Here is a 17,844-nt window from a genome sequence, read left to right as displayed (position 1 = left end):
TGGTGTGGTGACACACATCTGAAAAGGTGTGAGCCTGAACCTCTGAATCATATTCAGTGTTATAACACAACTTCACCTCAATAATAATAATAATAATAATAATAATAATAATAACAATAATAATAGTAATAATAAATAAATGAAAAGAAAGGAGTCAGAATGCAAGTGAGAAACCAACAATAAGAGTAAAAGGCGGGGCCTCCCTGTTGGCACATGGGGATTAAGACACAACCTATGAAGCTGTTTGCAGCCACTGCAGCACGAGTTCGATTCCCAGCCAGCCAGGGAGCTATCCACATGGTGCAGCAGACCTTTCCTGGCTCGCCCGCTGCTCCCCTCAACAGTGTATTTTAGGCAATCTACTTGTTCTGTTCCCCACTCTCTCTCTGGTGAATCTTCTCATCCCCACACCTCTGGCCTGTACGCCAGTTCTTGTATGCATAAATAAATAAATCTTTTTTAAAAAAAGTAAAAGGCAAGGGCTGAAGGAGAGATGAGCTCAGGAGTGACCTGGATGTGAAATCAGGGAAATCAACAAAAACTGTGAACAGTACAATGTGGGGACCAAGAGGTCAGATTAGGTTTGAGTGTTGTGCTTTAGCGTTAATGATGATAAAAAGGAATGAGGCCCAAGCCTCTTCATCAAACCTGTCTTCTGGACTTCAGTAGAATCTGTAAGCACAGCCTCTCAGAAAGTTAAGGTTGCCTTTTTAACTGTCTCTTTTGACTCTCCAGCTTCTGCAGTTGGAAGTTCTCACAGGACTTTGAGTCTCACATACTGTAAAAATAAAAAAGGAACAGGCAGCTTACTTAAAACCCAGGTTTTTATTTTACTAGGGGCTCCTTTGCCTTTGTTTCTGTCATTCTTAAGAGAAGAGAAAAACGTTAATGGCTTCTAGCCCTTTATTCCTTTCTCCTTGACTACTCTTGGGTTCTCTTTGGGGAAAAACTCAGGATAAAAATCAGATCTGCCTTGAGCACTGGTTCATCTGTGAAGTCACTGCCACAGCTCTCTGCTTTGGCAGCAGTTTTTTGTTTCCCCACTCAAGAGCATTTGGGTAATAAAAGCAGTGGGATAACAAAAGAAACGGCCATTACTCTCCACACATACCCGCTACAAGCTGCATTGAGAAAGCAAACTGGATTCTGTCAGGCAGTTAGCAAAGGAAGCCCCAGTTCTGGACTTTATGCTGTCAACACCGCAATGGCATTGGCTTCAGGCTGTGTTCTGTGGCCACTCTCAGAGGAGTGGTTTGTTCTCAAACTGTGCAGAAGAGGTTTCTATTCCTGTCTCTTTCCCAGTGCTGCTGGTGGAGACCAACGGTGCAAGACTTAGACAGGAGGGAGTGTCTTTCTGAAGGTAGATGGTACATACAGGATGTTCAGAAGGCCGAGGGCTGGGCTGCTGTCAACACTCACTACAGGGCTGGGCTCAGCATCTTCACACCAAGGATGCACAAAAAAAGTCTGGGGCAAAAGATGGACTTCAAACTTTCCAACCCTGCCAGCCTCCCATAGTACCTGGCAACTTTGAGTGTTTTCCAGTTTACACTAAATGACTTTGCTGCTTCTTTAAAAAATAAAAAAAAAGATTATTTGTTTATGCATAGAAGAACTGGGGTGTAGGCAGGGCCCATCTACTGAAATACACTGCTAATAGGAGCAGCGGGTGAGAGAGGAGAGGTCTGCTCTGCCATATGTGGGTTAGCTCATTGGCCAGGGATCAAATTCAGGTCATAGCCATGATAGCATGACAGCACTGAGACTTAACTCCTATGCCACCAGGGAGGCCCCAACTTTGCATCTTTAAAGTGATGTAAAATAAAGGATCACAGAGAAAACCTTACTTCTCAGAGAAATGAAAAGGAATTCCAGGTGAAGAACAAGATGTGCTGAAACTTTGCCAGGTTCTAGGTGTGAGACCTTGAGAAATCCATATAACCTCTCTGGTCTTTTGTTTCATTATCTGTAAAATGTAGGGGCTCTGTAACATCCCTTTCAGAAGATTCTGAAAAGATAAAATTTACTCTCTGTCATCCTGGTCAAGCTAATATCTAGTCTCCACTTCAATATTCCCAGTGATAGGAACTTGCTGCCTTTTAAAATGAATCAGTTTGAAAGCTGGAACTTTCTCCCTTGCATCTCTCTTTCCTCTGCTCTGGCAATGCAAAAACAAACGTGTCCTGAATGGACCATGTTTCTAAGGTCAGCACTAATATTTTGGAGTCCTGAAAATACCACCTCACTTGGAAATAGCCCCCCCACTTCTATGTACTGGCTGCCAGTTCTCTTGGAATTATTCTAACTCTAATCTCAAAATACCAATGCAAATTAAGCCAAAAAGGGAAGAGAAGGCAAAGCAAGACAGTGGTAATTTGCTTTTAAAACTTGAGCCATTTTTAAGGAAACTATTTCTCACAGAATGAAAAATTGTTAGAGCTGGAAAATCTGTTGGGGAAAACCTTACTCAACTCTCCTTTGACCCAGTTAAAAAAATAAGACCAGAAAGGTGGTGTGACTTACCCAAAGTCACACAACTGAGATGAGGCCCTTGTTTCAGGACTCTTAGTCCTCAAGGGAACACAGAATCCCCAGCATATCAGGAGTTTGGGGGTGGGTGCTATTTGCAGTAGGATGGGAGAGGAAAATAAATTCAGATGTGGTCAGATGTGTTTGGGAAATGCTAGTTTAGATGATTCTGCTTTGTTTTAGAGAATGGCCTCTTATAAACTTACAAATCAGGAAAGCAGGAGCCTTATGTTATAATTCTAGCAGGAGAGGATTGCATACGGGGATGGGAAATTATAGCCCCAAATGAAAGAGCTGTAGTTGCAAGATCATGTGGAGGTACATTAAATCCAAGGATCACTAGTGTTAGGAAGTTGCAGTAGAGACCACTGCTGTCTCCAGCCCTGAGGCGGAAGCCCAGGGGATACCTGGGGAGAAGTAGAAAACCTCATATCCATCAAGCTCATAGGATCTCCTGCAATTGCCTAGAGAAACAATAGACCATTCCCCTTCTCTTGCCTTTTGTTTCTTGGGTAAGTACCTCTCCAGGGTGGCATTTAATCAGAACTCTGCCTCCTAAGGGCTCTTAGTGATGCAGTTATCAGGCGTCTAGCTTCCCCACAGAAGGGACTGATATATTTTTGTTAGGTTTTGTTTTAGGAAACCTGACTCAATCCAATTTTGAGGACCTGGCTAAAGGTTTTCAGTTTCCTTTCTTGAGCAATTGATTAAGTTCACACACCAACCATTTTCTTATGAATCTCACACTTCTGGCCATTCTCTACCTGCCAAATTGCCTGGAGCCAGGCACCAGAAAATTAGGAACAGATCTTGTGTTCTGAAGTCCACCAAATTATTCAAATCAGCCAGTTCACAGAAAATCTATGGAATTTAGCTAATCCCCTCCTGCTGGCTATACTTAAACTGCCCCTTCATCTCTTGTTTGCTATTATTCTGTCCCCCAGTGCCACCCCTACATGGTGCTGTGTGATAGCGCTTTCCCTTTGGAGTTTGCAATAAAGAGTTCTGACTTTCATGTAACCGAACGCCTCTGCATTGTGCCCCACTGTCAAAGCATCTTTAAATCTCGAAAGATGGGAGCAGGAATGGGTCTGAGTGAACAAAATCAATCTGAACCATCTACTAGTGTGCATTGAAATTCTCCATTGGGCACCTGGTAGGGAGTGTTTCCTTAAACCTCTTGGACCACATATCTTTATTTTTAGGACAAGACCTATTGATATAGTTCAGAAGACAGCAAAGTTGCATGGAATTGCTTGTGAGCATACTGTTGGAATTTACAATTTCAAGGGTTTGTGCACTTTGAAGGCCCTGTGACCAAGAAGGAGTGAGCTAAGTGATCAGTATATTCCCATTTCTGATCCAAGCTCAAATGTATTACCTGGTCCATAAGGACTGTGCCTGGGAAGACTCAGGAAGTTGAATTGCGCATGACTTTCTAAACCCTTATTTCTTCCACTTACAAAGCCATCTCTTCTTTTTCTCCTATCCAAATCCCAGTCAATCATCTATGCTCTGCTCAAGTCTCTTCTTTTTAACAGAAAATTCAATAAGTAGTTCAACTTTCACTCATCTCTTCCTTCTCTGAAATCTTGACATATTGTCAGCACTTGTCACAAATCTGCCTGTGACATCTCTTATATTACTTCCCTACTCTACTTAGCAGCTCTTAGTGTCATTCTCTTATCACCCAACTGTTATCTTCCCCAAGACACAGATTGGACTTTATGTTGCTTGATGGCCCCCAAGAATTTGGAATAATCCTTAGCACATAATGGGTTTACAGATTCCTGTGGACAGGATCAATGAATTCATTAGCCCACTTCAGTTTCCAGCATAAGATTTCCCCCACTCCCCTTAAATTTTGGTTGAAACAGGACTTCGTTTGCATATGGGTGTATTTGTCATACAGATGAGAGTAAAAATGGAGTTCATTAAAAAATGCCTATTATCAAGTGGTATGACTGAATTAACTCAGTAACTTCTCTTAGCTACTCTGAGGATCTTAAACCATGAAGAGCAATGTGACATTTATAAAGTCCCAAGTGACTTTATTGCTTCCAAGAATTATTTCAGGCTTGGATTCCCAGCAATTTTGAAGTATTTACTGTTTCTTCCATGTTGATACTTTTCATCTTTATAGACTTTAAGTCTTTTCTTTCATGTGTATGGTCTGTGTATGGTCCAGCAATCACCCTATAATCTGGGTCCAGCTGACGTAATATGATTGTCCTTTTCTTAAGCACTCAGGAACCGAGGCACAGAGATGTTACTTACTTGGTGGTAAAACTGGGTGGTAAAAATCTCTTGCTTCCCCTTGCTCTTTCTAATCCATTGATTTTTTCTAATGCATTCCAAAGTAGAGAGAAGTATATGAATGGGAATGTGTGTGCATTAATCAATCAGACTAAAGAAAGGGATTTTAATTGGAAAATATCTTATGGCTATTTTAATCTCAAAATAGGTTTTCCAGTAGAAAGCTAACCATACATTCAACCCACAAACTGATTTATAGTCCCACCAACATAACAACAAAAATATGCCTGCCTGATTTGTTTTCTGAAATCACCCTTAGGAATTTTATGGCTTGCACATTACCTTGGTCTTCTCACAGGGCTGTAACAAAATGCCATTGACGGAAATTTTATTTTCTCACAGTTCTGCAGGCTGCAAGCCCAAAATTAAGGCACCAGGATGGTCAGTCTCTGGTTAGAGTGTACTTCTGGCTTGTTGATAGCTGCCTTTTCACCATATCCTCACATGGTGGTGGGGAGGGACTGGGGGGTGCAGGGGGAGAAGGGCAGCTGGCACACTTTGGTATTTCTTCTAAGAACATGAATCCCACCATGAGAGCCCACAACATACCCTCGTAACCTCATCTAAACTTAATTACCTTGGGCCTCCCCGGTGGCGCAGCGGTTGAGCGCTGGGTTGCGAAGCTGCCCGCGCTGCGACGCCGGTTCGATCCCCGGCTGCTCCCCGGCCACCAGAGGAGGGTCCCACATGGCGCGCAGGCCTCTCCTGCCGCCCGCTGCTTCCCTCAGCAGTGTACTTCGGTCCTTCTGCCTGCTCTGCTCCCCGCTCTGGCTCTGGTGAATTCTCTCACCCTTCTGCGCTTCTGACTGTACCCAGTGCATGTATAAACAAAACAAACAAACCAGCAAACAAATAAATAAAGCATGCCTCTATAAAGAAAAAAAAAAAAAATTAAAAAAAAAAAAAATAAACTTAATTACCTTGCAAAGGCCCCACTTTTAATACTATCACATCACACATTAGGGGTTAGGGTTTCAGTGTATGAATTCTGGAGGACACAGTTCAGTCCCTAACACATACAAGAAACATATTTTAGGTGAATAAATTTTATGCAATAGGTAGATTCAGATAAAAGAATCTTAGAAGTAGTTTTATTTTTTTTTTACATTTTTTATTGGTTGATGTTGGTTTATAACATTGTACATGACTTAGGGATACAAGTTCATACCTCTTCAGATATATGTTTCCATGCCTACCAACAAAATACCCATATAGGAATGCAACCTATTTTTGTATATTGATTTTGTACCCTATCATTTTTCTTTATGAATTTGTTGTTTCTAATAGTTTTTTTAAGTGTAGTTTTAATCTTAAAATAGGTTTTCCAGTAGAAAGCTAACCATGCTTTTATATGCATGTTTCATGTTATCTGCAAATAGTGATAGTTTTACTCCTTTTCCAATTTGGAGTCCTTATCACATAGTCTTCACTTGCCTAATTGCTTTAGCGAGGACTTTCAAAACTATATTAAATCATAGTGATAAAAGTGAACATCCTTGTCCTCCACCTGATCTTTGAAGGAAAGCTTTCAGTTTTTCACCATTGAGTATGATGTTACGTGTCTTTTTGTGAACACTCCCATTATGGTGAGGTATGTTCCTTTTATCTCCCTTTCTGAGGAATTTTATGAGAAATCGATGTTGAATGTTATCAAATACTTTCTCCAAATCTTTGGTAAGATCTTATGAATCTTTTTCTTTCTTTTTGTTGATGTGATGAATGACATTAATTGATTTGCAGATGTTGTGCTATACTTGCATCCCTGGAATAAACCCCAGTTGGTCAGCATGTAATTTAATGTATTGTTGAATTCAGTTTGCTAAGATTTTATTGAGGATTTGTTTCATTTTGTTCATTTGTTTCATTTTGTATATTGGTCTTCAGTTTTTGTCTATGCGTGTGACAAACTTGTCTAGTTTTGTTATCAATGTAATGCTGGCTTCATTAAATACGTTTGGGACCATCCCCTCTTCCTCAGTTTTTAAAAATAATTTGAGAAATATAGGTATTAGTTTGCCTTTGAAGGCTTGGTGGAGCTTACTAGTGAAACAATCTGGTCCTGAGTGTTTGGGAGAACAACCAATTTAATTTCCTTGTTTATAATTGGTTTGTTCAGGTTTTCTATTTCTTCCTGATTAAGTCTGTGAAGGTTATATGCATCTAAGATTTTGTTCATTTCTTTTAGTTTATTTCAAAGAATAAAAATGAAATAAATATATTCATTGTAGTGTCTCATGGATCTCTGAATTTTTGAGATCTCTGTTGTAATGTCTTTCATTTCTGGTTCTACATTTCCAGTTTGATACCACTGTGATCAGAGAAAATACTTGATATGATTTCAATCTTTATATTGATTTATGCTGGTTTTGTAATCCAAAATATAGTCTAGCCTCACAAAATGTTCCAGCTGTACTTAAGAATAATGTGTACTCAGCTTTTATTTGGGAGGGGTGGGGGTGAGTACAGTACTGTGTAAATATCTATTAAGTTTATCTGGTCTACTTCTTAATTTTTTTTTCTAAGCAGCAGACTGCTGTAAAGCCCACTGATAAGAGTGAGCTGCTGGAAACAGAGGCAGGAGAAGGAGCAGGCAAGAGCTTCATTCTCCCCTATTTTTTCCTCTCCCTCCCAGACCATGTAACCTGAGGCAGCTCTGCTCAGCAGGAAGTAGCTTAAAAACCACAGATGAAAGGGATTCTTTTGTGTCCTAATCTCCACATTAGTTTCTACTAGAAAATCTTAATAAATATGGCTATAGAATGACGCTTGTGAACAGCTTGTGAATAGCTTAAGAGTAAAAGAGCCAGGGCTCGCTAACCATAGCTGTTCTTACCCACTGGTTCAGGACAGCTCCTGTTTTCTAGGGGAGATGCCATACCTAATGCTGGCACTTTCACTTCCTCCATCTCTGGGACCCAGGGGGATCTGCTTCTGGCCCTTGCATGTCAGAATCCTAGTCAAGTAAGGGGGAAAAAATGCTACTGCCTCTTGCCCAGGTTTCCTTTCATCGTTAGCTTTTATTTTTACTCTCTTATTTTCTAGTTCCTTCTCTGTCTTGTTTCACTTTTTTTCATAATCTCTACCTGTTTCCCTGGTATTCCCCCCTCTGTCAGGAGCTCAGAAAAGGAAGAGACAGTTTATTCATGATCACAAATCCTCTTTTCTGGGAATTCATTGCTTTGCAATTTCTCCACTAAATCCCTGATAATGTGCAAGTAGTCAAGGAGGAAAGGTCACACCTAAGCACAGACATGATTGAATAAACACAACAAATGCTGAATTTATTTGAAAGAAGGACCCCTGCAGTGTCCTGCCCAGGATGCATGTTCCACAAATCACACTGAGATTATGCATAGCACACTTTGCTTGCTCCATCTCAAAAAGAGTTTTAGGTATTAATTAGTGAGTGATTAGTTCAGCCCCATGAGTTATCAGTCTAATAAAATGGGTGTTGAAGCACGAATCACAACCGGTTTGAGTGTGGTATTGTTATTCTAACAGACCTCTTTAATTCAACAACTAGGAAGCATGAAGTGTAGTTTAATAGACATAATTTGATGATATAAAGTTGTTCATCTGTTGTGAGACATTCATCTTCATTAATATATCCCAGGTCATGTAGAAAATGACTCTTTGCTGTTGGACCTACAGAGCTGATTGTTTTTCCTCCATGTTTTCTGAACTACTTGTGTTGAAAAACCAATAGGGAGATTTTTCTGATGCAATCTCTTTGATCACCTCTATGATCTTGGGTAAATCACATCATCTTGTCAGCTTAAGCAATTTGGTGGAAGTACTTGTCTTAACTGAACAATAAAATCAAGATGTGGAGATAGATACCTAATCTCACAACTCTCTTCTCCTTCCTTGTGATGCCTAGAAGTTATGATTAACAAATATTTTAATACAAATTGGAAATTGAATGTCAATTGCTATATTGAGTTAATAATAAAATGAGAAGACCTGTTATAGAATGCATCTCTGTGAAAGAGCGAGGACCATCTCAGTGGTTCCAGGCACAGGCACTATTTCCCTTCTTATATGCCAGATACCTTGAACTACCATTCCCAGCATGCCATGCCGAATGGGGGCAGCTGGGAAGGAGTGAGGTGGATATATAAATTGAGAAGAAGGAGGAAGACAGATACACATGGAGGGGAGACGAGGAGAAAGGCACTTGGAGAAGAGACACAGGTGAGAAACACATGGGGAGGCTGCTCATGGTCCTTGGCAGAGACAATGGCAGCTGTTATCTTGACCTCTTGGTGGATTATATGGTACATTTAGAATTTCAGATCCCTCCTCTCCCATCTCTCTTGGGCTGCCTAACTCCATTCTTGTTGTTCCCTACCAGAGGTGCTTTAGATTTGTGACAAGTTTTGAGTTTTTGGGTGAAAATGTTTTGAAGTGTAAGAGTTATACACTAAGCCAAAATGAACAAGATTGTAATGCATGACAAAGATAAAATGTTGGCCTTTCTTCTGTAGGGCTGTTTATACAAATTTACCTGCATCTCTAAATAGTACCTCATCCCAACATCTAAACCAAATTCTGCTTCTTCCTGCAGGTGCTATGACCCTACTTTATTCCATACATGGCTTATAGTGTTGCCACCTTGGTCACCCAGACCTAAAACATTAAAGCCATCTTTTACATGGACAGCCATGTCCTGGTTTGGATAGCATCATTCTGGTTTATACATATTCATATTGTATGTCAGTTTACAAATACTGCAAACTAAGGAGCTTAAAACAAAATAAATTTACTTTTTTATAGTTCTGGAGGTTTGAAGTACAGAATCCAGAAGTCAGTAAGGTTGGTTTGCTTTGGAAGTTTTAAAGGGAAATCCATTCCATGCCATTCTCCTTACTTCTAGTGTTTGCTACCGATACTTGACTTGCATTGGCACTTCAAGCCAATGTTTCCTTCCATCTTCATATGGTCTTTTCCCTTGTGTATCTTTCTATCTCTTCTTTCTTCTTGTAAGGATACCAGTTTAGGGTTTAGGGCTTACTCAATATGACCTCATCTTAACTTGATTGCCACCCTATTTCCAAACAAAGTTATATTCACAGATATTGGTGAATAGGACTTGAACATATCTTTTGGGGATACTTAATTCTAGCTACAATACCATAAAACATTATTAAAAGGTCCCCAATTCTCTTCAAAGTGTCCAATTTAGATGTCAAATTTTATAGTCACCAAAACCTTTGACTCTCCACTTTTCTTCCAGCAGATCAGCTACTTGCAGACCCAGGAAGGGATGGTTACTTGAATTTTGTCTTTATAAGTCTGTTACCATACCATGCATTGACATCTCTCTCTATGTCATATCTCATTATCTAATGCTGATAGAGCTCTCTTATTGACCTAGGTCTTCAGGTACAGCTTTCTGTTATACTTACATGCCAATTCCTCATCCCCAGAGCAAACTGCCAGCCATCGGCATGCTAGATGCAACCTTTCAATGGTCTACTTGTCTAGGGGAAGTAATTCATGCTTTGAGTAATAGAATTTGGAATTCATGTATATTAATCTCTTTCTGCTCCTCTGGGTATAATGGCCGAGGCTATAAAATATTTTGCTGCTTTTTTCCAAGACTAAGTTAAATGTATACCAGGCTTGATGTTATTCATTTTTATGCCCTTAGGTTTCTTTTTAAATCCTTGAATTAAGAGTAGGATGAGGAAAAGAACTGGAAAAAGAGGAGAGAAAAGCAGCTGCAGCTCAGGCATTTGTAAATTGTCTCATAAACATAGCGTGATATGCTTCTTCGGGTAAATACCAGAATTTCGATGTTCTTGATTCTACTCTTAGTTTTGTAATAGTTTCGTGGAGCTTGCTTTGCATTCGTAAAATCTGTGAAATCATGTGGGAGATTATTTCAGAACCGAGTGGGTTTTGAGCCAGAGACTGTGGGAGACACACACGACATTTGTCTGCTTTTTCCTCCTCATGACTAAAGTTATAGTATTTTTGACAGATTTAAACTCCCATGGATGGGAAAAATTTTAGTGCTTTCTAAACAGCTACGTCTGCCCTGAATTCTGCTACACAAATGCATAACAGATTACCATCCAGCAGGACATGAAGGTTGACTGTTTAAAAATCTGTAAAAGAGAGGTGGCATATTTCTCCTATTTAGTACCTCAAAATGCGTGCTTGTGAGCAAGCTGGCAAGCTCTCTGCAAACTATTCTGCTTAAATGCATTAAAAATAGGGGGAGGGGAAACATCTTTTAGATGTGGGTTTAGAGTGGGCTAGAAGACTCTTATGTGGTTAGGAGTTAATCTTTGGTATTTAGAGCTAAGTAATTTAAGCCATTTAAACGTCAAAGGTCAGGAAACCCTGACTCCAGCATATTTCAGGGTGATTTTCTTTTGGCTCTGACCAAATCACTTGAAGCAAAAAGGTTTTCTAAGTAGGAGAATGGAAAGGAAGGGAGGGAAGGAAAGAGGGAGAGATGGAGGGAGGGAGGGAGAGAGGGAGGGAGGGAGGAGGGATGGCTGACACTGGCGTAGTTAGAAGAAATGTTAACTGTAGTGTTGATCTTTTTACAACTACCTCTTTAATAAGAAAGTAAGCAGATGAAGGTCAAATGAAACTCATGTTTCTGGGCGCTCAGTGTTCTAATAGATTATACAGATGGTAGAAAGATTCTTAACAGGGTAGACCCCAGAGTGAGTGGAAATAGGCAAGGTTTGGTATGAGAAAGATAACAAATTGTAGCATTGATCCTGACTGTATTTTAGTCTGTATATTTGTTTAAGCATGGAAATCAGACATCACGAAAATGTCATGCCACTAATGCCAATAAATAATTATATACTTGGGCCTCCCCGGGTGGCACAGTGGTTGAGCGCTGGGCTGTGAAGCTGCCTGCAGCCTCTGCAGTGCCGGTTCCATCCTTGGCCACCAGCGAGGGTCCCACATGGCGCGCAGACCTATCTTGCCATGCCCGCTGCTCCCCTCAGCAGTGTACTTCATTAGTCTGCCTGCTCTGCTCCCCACTCTGGCTCTGGTGAATTCTCTCACTCTCCCGCGCTTCTGACTGTAACCAGTGCTTGTATAAATAAATAAATATATCTTAAAAAATAATAATTATATGCTTAAATACACAGTTGATGGATGTTAGAAAGGCAAACTCTTTTCCCTCCAACTTTCTCACTTGTTACATAAAAATACTCTCAGATTGGGATTGGTCCAGGCTGCCAAGGTAGGGTCCACCCTTACCTGTGTGGGAGAACCACCCACATAATCCAGGTGGAAATAAATACTGGAGAGGCTGATGTTATAAACCTGGATTTCAGTGCATATTATTGTAAATGTCAGACAGCTGTATTCCTAGACTGCTAGATGTCTGTCTTATTTATCCCTAAGATCATCAAGAAAGATTTTTTTATAAAAAAAACATTCTTTTCAGACATTTATAAATAAGAGACATTCCAGGAGCAGCACAAGAAACAGAGTGTGAAGAAAAGACTGCATCAATGGCAATGACTTTCCTGGAAAATAGATTTTTACAAAAATTTTTATTTTCCATTATTTTTATCTTCTATCATTGGAGCGAGGCTTTGAGAAAATGTCCTTGCCTTCTGGAGCGCTGTGAAGCAAACAGAAGCTCTGACTAAAAGTGCAGTTTACCATATGGAAGATAACGTTTGTTCAATCCAGCTTAAAATCCTTTCAATTGGCTGGTGATGATCTCCCATGATGATCTCCCAGCATCAGAGGAGGAACAGAGGAGCCTAAAAAGCTAAAGCTGAAATAGCCGTCTCGGCAGCTATTACACGAACACATTCTTCTCTCCACATCCAATGCCCTGTGAGCACAGGACATTTGGATGTAGGGTGTATACAAGTCTCAGATGAGGGACAGAGGGGACTGGAAGGCAGTGATTATGTTAATCTGTGGATTAATGAAGAGTGATTCTACCCCACTTGTGGATCTAGCTAATATTGTAAATGGATGAGAATTTGCTAAATAGTCTATGCTTGTCCAAACTTTAATCAGGCCCCCTCAAGCCTCACTTCCAACAAGGCTTATCTGTGTGCTTCCTTTTAAAATCTAGTTTTAATGAGAATGCTACAAAGAGAGGTGAGCGAGGATTCTCCACTTTCAAACTCCTAGTCCCGACTCCGAGTCTCTGCCCAGGGGCTATCTGGTTACCCCAGACTCCCTACATCAAGAATCCTATTGGGTCACTTCAATCAGAATCCCTCCTAGACTTGACATTTCATCTTAGTAATTTTCCATCCATCCTGCAACTTGCTCCTTGGCTATGTCTGCAAACTTGTTTGGTTGTATTTGGAACTGAGTTCTACTCGATCCTGGAGTTGCTTTTTGAGGGGGGTGGTTTGTATCGATAAAAATGAGTTGCACTGGGCACTTGGGATGCTTGAGCCCGCAGTGAGAGACCTTGCATCTCCTGGGTCCCGCTTCTCTTAAACTCAATTTTGTGTCCGTCAGTTCTTTATTTCCAGGTTCTTTTGGATCCCTTTCCTCAACCCTGTTCACCAGAGCTGGTCTCTGGCATTAGACACTGGTAGTTGCTCCAAATACACAGTATTTTCTCTGAAACTGTTTACAGGAATGGCATCCTTATCAGATATATTCCTGTTCTTTCATGTTGAGCCACCCTGGTCTAAGTTCCGGGGAGTCACTGGATGAGTGTTCAGCCCTGTGCCGCTCTGGACCCCAGGATTGAAAAGCTAGATGCCCAGTCTGTTCCAACTGTAAAGAGAACATGGGTGCATTTGGTAACTGCAGCCAGGAATGCTAACTGGAGTGGCTTATGTGTGAGGATTGAGTCCTTTTATTTCCTGGCAGCAGTCAGTCACTCTGGAACATTCCAAATGGACTGAAATGGTAAGAACTGTATCCATCCCATTTACGCTGCTTCCTTAGCCAAAATGGATTTTCAACAAGTATTATCAAAGTAAAGAACTGACAAATGGGACCCAGCAGCTCCACTTCCTGCGACATAGCTTCCCTAATGCTGATAATTGTGTCAAGAAAACAATGGCTCACAATATAATAACTCAAAGTATATGCACCTGCTTTCCACTTGAAAATTTAAATTTATACTCTTTCTTTTGTTTGTTGTAAAGAAATTGTGTTCTGTTTAATTTGAAATCATTTACTGCCCACCTCTGAGTATTCAAATGTTTCATTTCTTTTACAAAATGATGTCTATAGCAGATAATTCCTTTGGTTTTACATTTACTTTACGTAGAATAAAAAATTTTGATCACCATATTAAATTAAAATGCACAAACCTACTGAGTCATGAAATTCAAACATTTTGGAATCTCCAGAGAAGGTGGAGATTCACTTCCTTCACTGATTCATCAAACATTATCAAGTATCTACTAATATATGGATGTTCTAAGGTTGAACTGTCCAGGAGACATATGGTGTGAGCACATATGTAATTTTAAATTTTCTAGTAGTCATATTAAAAAAAGTAAAAGGAAGGGCCTCCCTGGTGGTGCAGCGAGTTGAGTACAGTGCTGTAAAGCTGTCTACAGCCTCTGCAGCACAGGTTCGATTCCCGGCTGGCCAGGGAGATCCCCACATGGCGCAGCAGACCTCTCCTGTCTCACCCGCTGCTCCCCTCAGCAGAGTCTTTGGTCCATCTGTTCTGTCCCCCACTCTGTCTCTGGTGAATTCTCTCACCTTCCCATGCCTCTGGCCTGTACCCCTGTGCTTGTATAAATAAATCTTTTTTTAAAAAAGTAAAAGGAATAGGTGTTTAATTTTAATAATTATTTTATTTAATGTATTGCATTCAAAATAATATTTTGAAATGTAATCAACATTAAATAGCTAGTAATGGGCTTTTATGTTATTTTTTCCATGCTAAATTACTGAAATCTAGTTTTAATTTTGCACTTACAGAGCATCTCAGTGCGGACTAGCCACATATGAATCGCTCATATAGCCCCAAGTTACTGTATTGGACTCTGCAGTTCTAAAGCATTGGAATGTGAAAAAAAAATTCTTTAGTCTCCTAGGAAGGAAAGAAATAATCAGGAGATACGTTTATGCTTTTTTATCACTTGAGGCAATCATAAACGATGAGTGTACAATGATAGACACCGAGTCTTGCCCTGTGATAGTATTTCTGTCCTGTGGACTTGGGAAGATTGTATGGATTGGAGAGCATCTAGGACAGACCTTGAAAAATGGGCATTGGAATGGAAGAAAATGAGAAAGGATTCCATGTAGGAAGACTAACTATGGTGTGGTCAAGCAGGTTGTGTTGGTACTTAAAACACATGGCGGGAGGGGCCCAGCATCTGTCCTTCCGGGTTCTGAACACCATCTTCCATCAGCATGTTCTCAGGGAGGCTTCTTTGGCATTGATATCACGAAAGACAGAGTTTTCATCTTCTCTCTCTCTGGAATCTCAGCCTTGAGGATAGTGTGGGGAGAACACTTCTCCTTGGCCTTAGTTCTTTCATTGATCATTGGGTATAAAACGAGTGGTTGATTTTTATACTTGTGCCTTTGGACTTTTTAGAGTTTTCTTGTCCCCGTCTGACACATAACTACCTCCAAGTAATTCATAATTCTGTATTTTATTTTTCTTACTTAGCAATAACAAATGCTTATAACAAATAACAAATAAATAACAAATAACAAATAAATTTTTCTTACTTAGCAATAACAAATGTTGGTGTGGACGTGGTGAAAAAGGAATTCTGCTACACTGCTGGTGGGAGTGCAAACTGGTCCAACCACTATGGAAAGCTGTCTGGAGGTTCCTCAGTCTACTAAAAATGGAGCTACTATACGACCTGGCAATTCCACTCCTAGGGATCTACCCAAAGGACACAAACACAATGATTCAAAAGAACACCTGTACACCTATGTTTATTGCAGCACTGATTCAAAAGAACACCTGTACACCTATGTTTATTGCAGCACTATTTACAATAGGTAAAACCTGGAAACAACCCAAATGCCCAAAAATAGATGACTGGATCAAGAAGATTGGTCTATGTACACAATAGAGTATTATTCAGCAATCAGAAAAGATAAACTCTGCCATTTGCAACAATGTGGATGGAGCTAGAAGGAATTATGCTCAGTGAAATAAGCCAGAAGGAAAAAGAAAAAATATCGATTGGTTTCATTTATAGCAGGAATATAGGGGAACAAAATTAGACATCAGTCTAAAAAAATAATAACAGTACAAACACAACAAAGCAAAAATGGACAATTATAAATCAGAGACATCCTGCAAGAAAGGAGGCGGGAGAGGGATCAGAGGGAAGGAGGGAGGAGCACTGGGGACTGAGGTATTGGTGAAGGAAACTCTATGGGGACTACACCTGAGAGGGTGGGGAGAAGCAAATATCATTTAAAAATGAACAATGATGTAAAATGTAAAAAAATAATTTATTATTATTTTTATGTTTTAATTATTTATTATAATTATTATTATTTATTATTTACTATAATTTATTATTTATAATTTTATTATTTTTGTAATATATTTTATTTTATGTAATTCTTATATCATTTTTCAATTTTGCACAATGTATGCATTTTCATTTTGGTTATATTTCCCATACAATTCCCACCCCCCCTTATTTTGACCCTAATCCCTCCTCTCCTCTCTTCTCCCACCTCCCCCTGCCCCGTAATGTGTCTCTGGTTTATAGTTGCTTGTTGATTTTGATTTTTTCTTTATTATAATTAGTCTTATTCCTGGTCCCTTATTTAAGTGTTCTAAATCCTGCTATAAATGATGTAAAAAATAATAAAAAAATTTAAAAAATAAAAATGAACAATGATGTAAAAAAATTTAAAAAATTAATTAAAAAAATAACAATAAATAAATAAATTTTCCTTATATAAAAAACCTGGTGGCTTTTGTCCCTTGTTTAGAATTAATCTTCTTTTCTCTCTCATCAATTTCTATTTTCTTTGTTTTTATTTGACTTCAGAAAAAGGTATTGTACAAACATGCTTCTATTCCATTTTTAAGTTGATTTGTTCTGGTGTCATTAAGTGTGTGCAGTAAACTTTGCCAGGTTTGATTCACATTTTGGGTCTTAGCACTTAGTCACACCTACCTATTTCCTAGTGTCAACACCTAAATCTTTCCTGGGGACTTCTCGGAAGCTGCTGAAAGCTGCTCTATCCAAGCACATGGAAGGTCAATAGTGTTGAAAATTAATTCACCCCAAGAGCAGATGTTGTCTGTGACTGCAAAGATTCAGGACACAACACCCCAGCTTCCTCTCCCTCTGGAGATAAACTCTGAGGTGTGTGTTCTACATAATACCCAGAATTCTCTATGGGGGTGAAGCTCCAGTCATCCACAATGGTAGCTAGCGTAACAACCCACCCTTCAAAGGCAATGTTCCTCAACATTCAACCTCAACCTCCTCCTTGTCTGAGGATCAACTTCTGGAGGAACCCAATTTAAACCCAAGTTCATTGAGGTTGTATATTTTAAGTCACAGGGTGTTTTACCACATACAAAACTTGGAGATCTTTAGTTATAATACCAACTCATCTATCACAATCTGAGGTAAATGAATTGGTCTTGTAAAAATAACTTGATATGCTTTGACACTACTAAAACATGCTGCTAAAACATCTGTTTAGTTTACTTACTTCAGTGCAATCATCAGTCAGTTTAACCAAAACCTGTTTGCTTGCCCGGGTACTGTTGAAACTTTCCATATTTCAGTTTCTTAGTTTGGTTTGTGGGATACATCTGTTACTGACACCCAACTACCTCCTAATAAACTGTAATCATAGCACCACTCTCCGTAGGCTGTTGTGATGATAATTTCCAAACATTTCTGTGACACACATGGCACATGGTAAAGTGTTATGCAAATGTTATGTAACAGGCCTCCCCTGGTGGCGCAGGCAGTTGAGAGCCGAGCTATGAGGTTTTCCACAGCCTCTAGAGCACAGATTCCATCCCCACCAGCTGGAGAGATGCCCATATGGAGCGGCAGGCCTCTCCTT

General features: G+C 39.7%; 1 long non-coding RNA gene across 2 annotated transcripts in view; it reads left to right on the top strand.

The window, feature by feature from the left end:
- LOC119253572 (uncharacterized) overlaps positions 1-16,211 on the top strand; it is a 115,399-nt gene extending 99,188 nt beyond the window's left edge. For both annotated transcript variants that reach the window (XR_005127115.2, XR_008552167.1), the window contains exon 5: positions 15,515-16,211. This is a non-coding gene — a long non-coding RNA (uncharacterized LOC119253572). The remainder of the gene's footprint in view (positions 1-15,514) is intronic.
- The last annotated feature ends 1,633 nt before the right edge of the window (positions 16,212-17,844 follow it).

The sequence above is a fragment of the Talpa occidentalis genome, unplaced genomic scaffold, assembly GCF_014898055.3.
Source record: "Talpa occidentalis isolate TD23 unplaced genomic scaffold, MPIMG_talOcc4v2.1 talOcc4.10, whole genome shotgun sequence".
Taxonomy (NCBI): Eukaryota; Metazoa; Chordata; class Mammalia; order Eulipotyphla; family Talpidae; genus Talpa; species Talpa occidentalis.
This window is presented reverse-complemented; position numbering and strand designations above follow the sequence as displayed.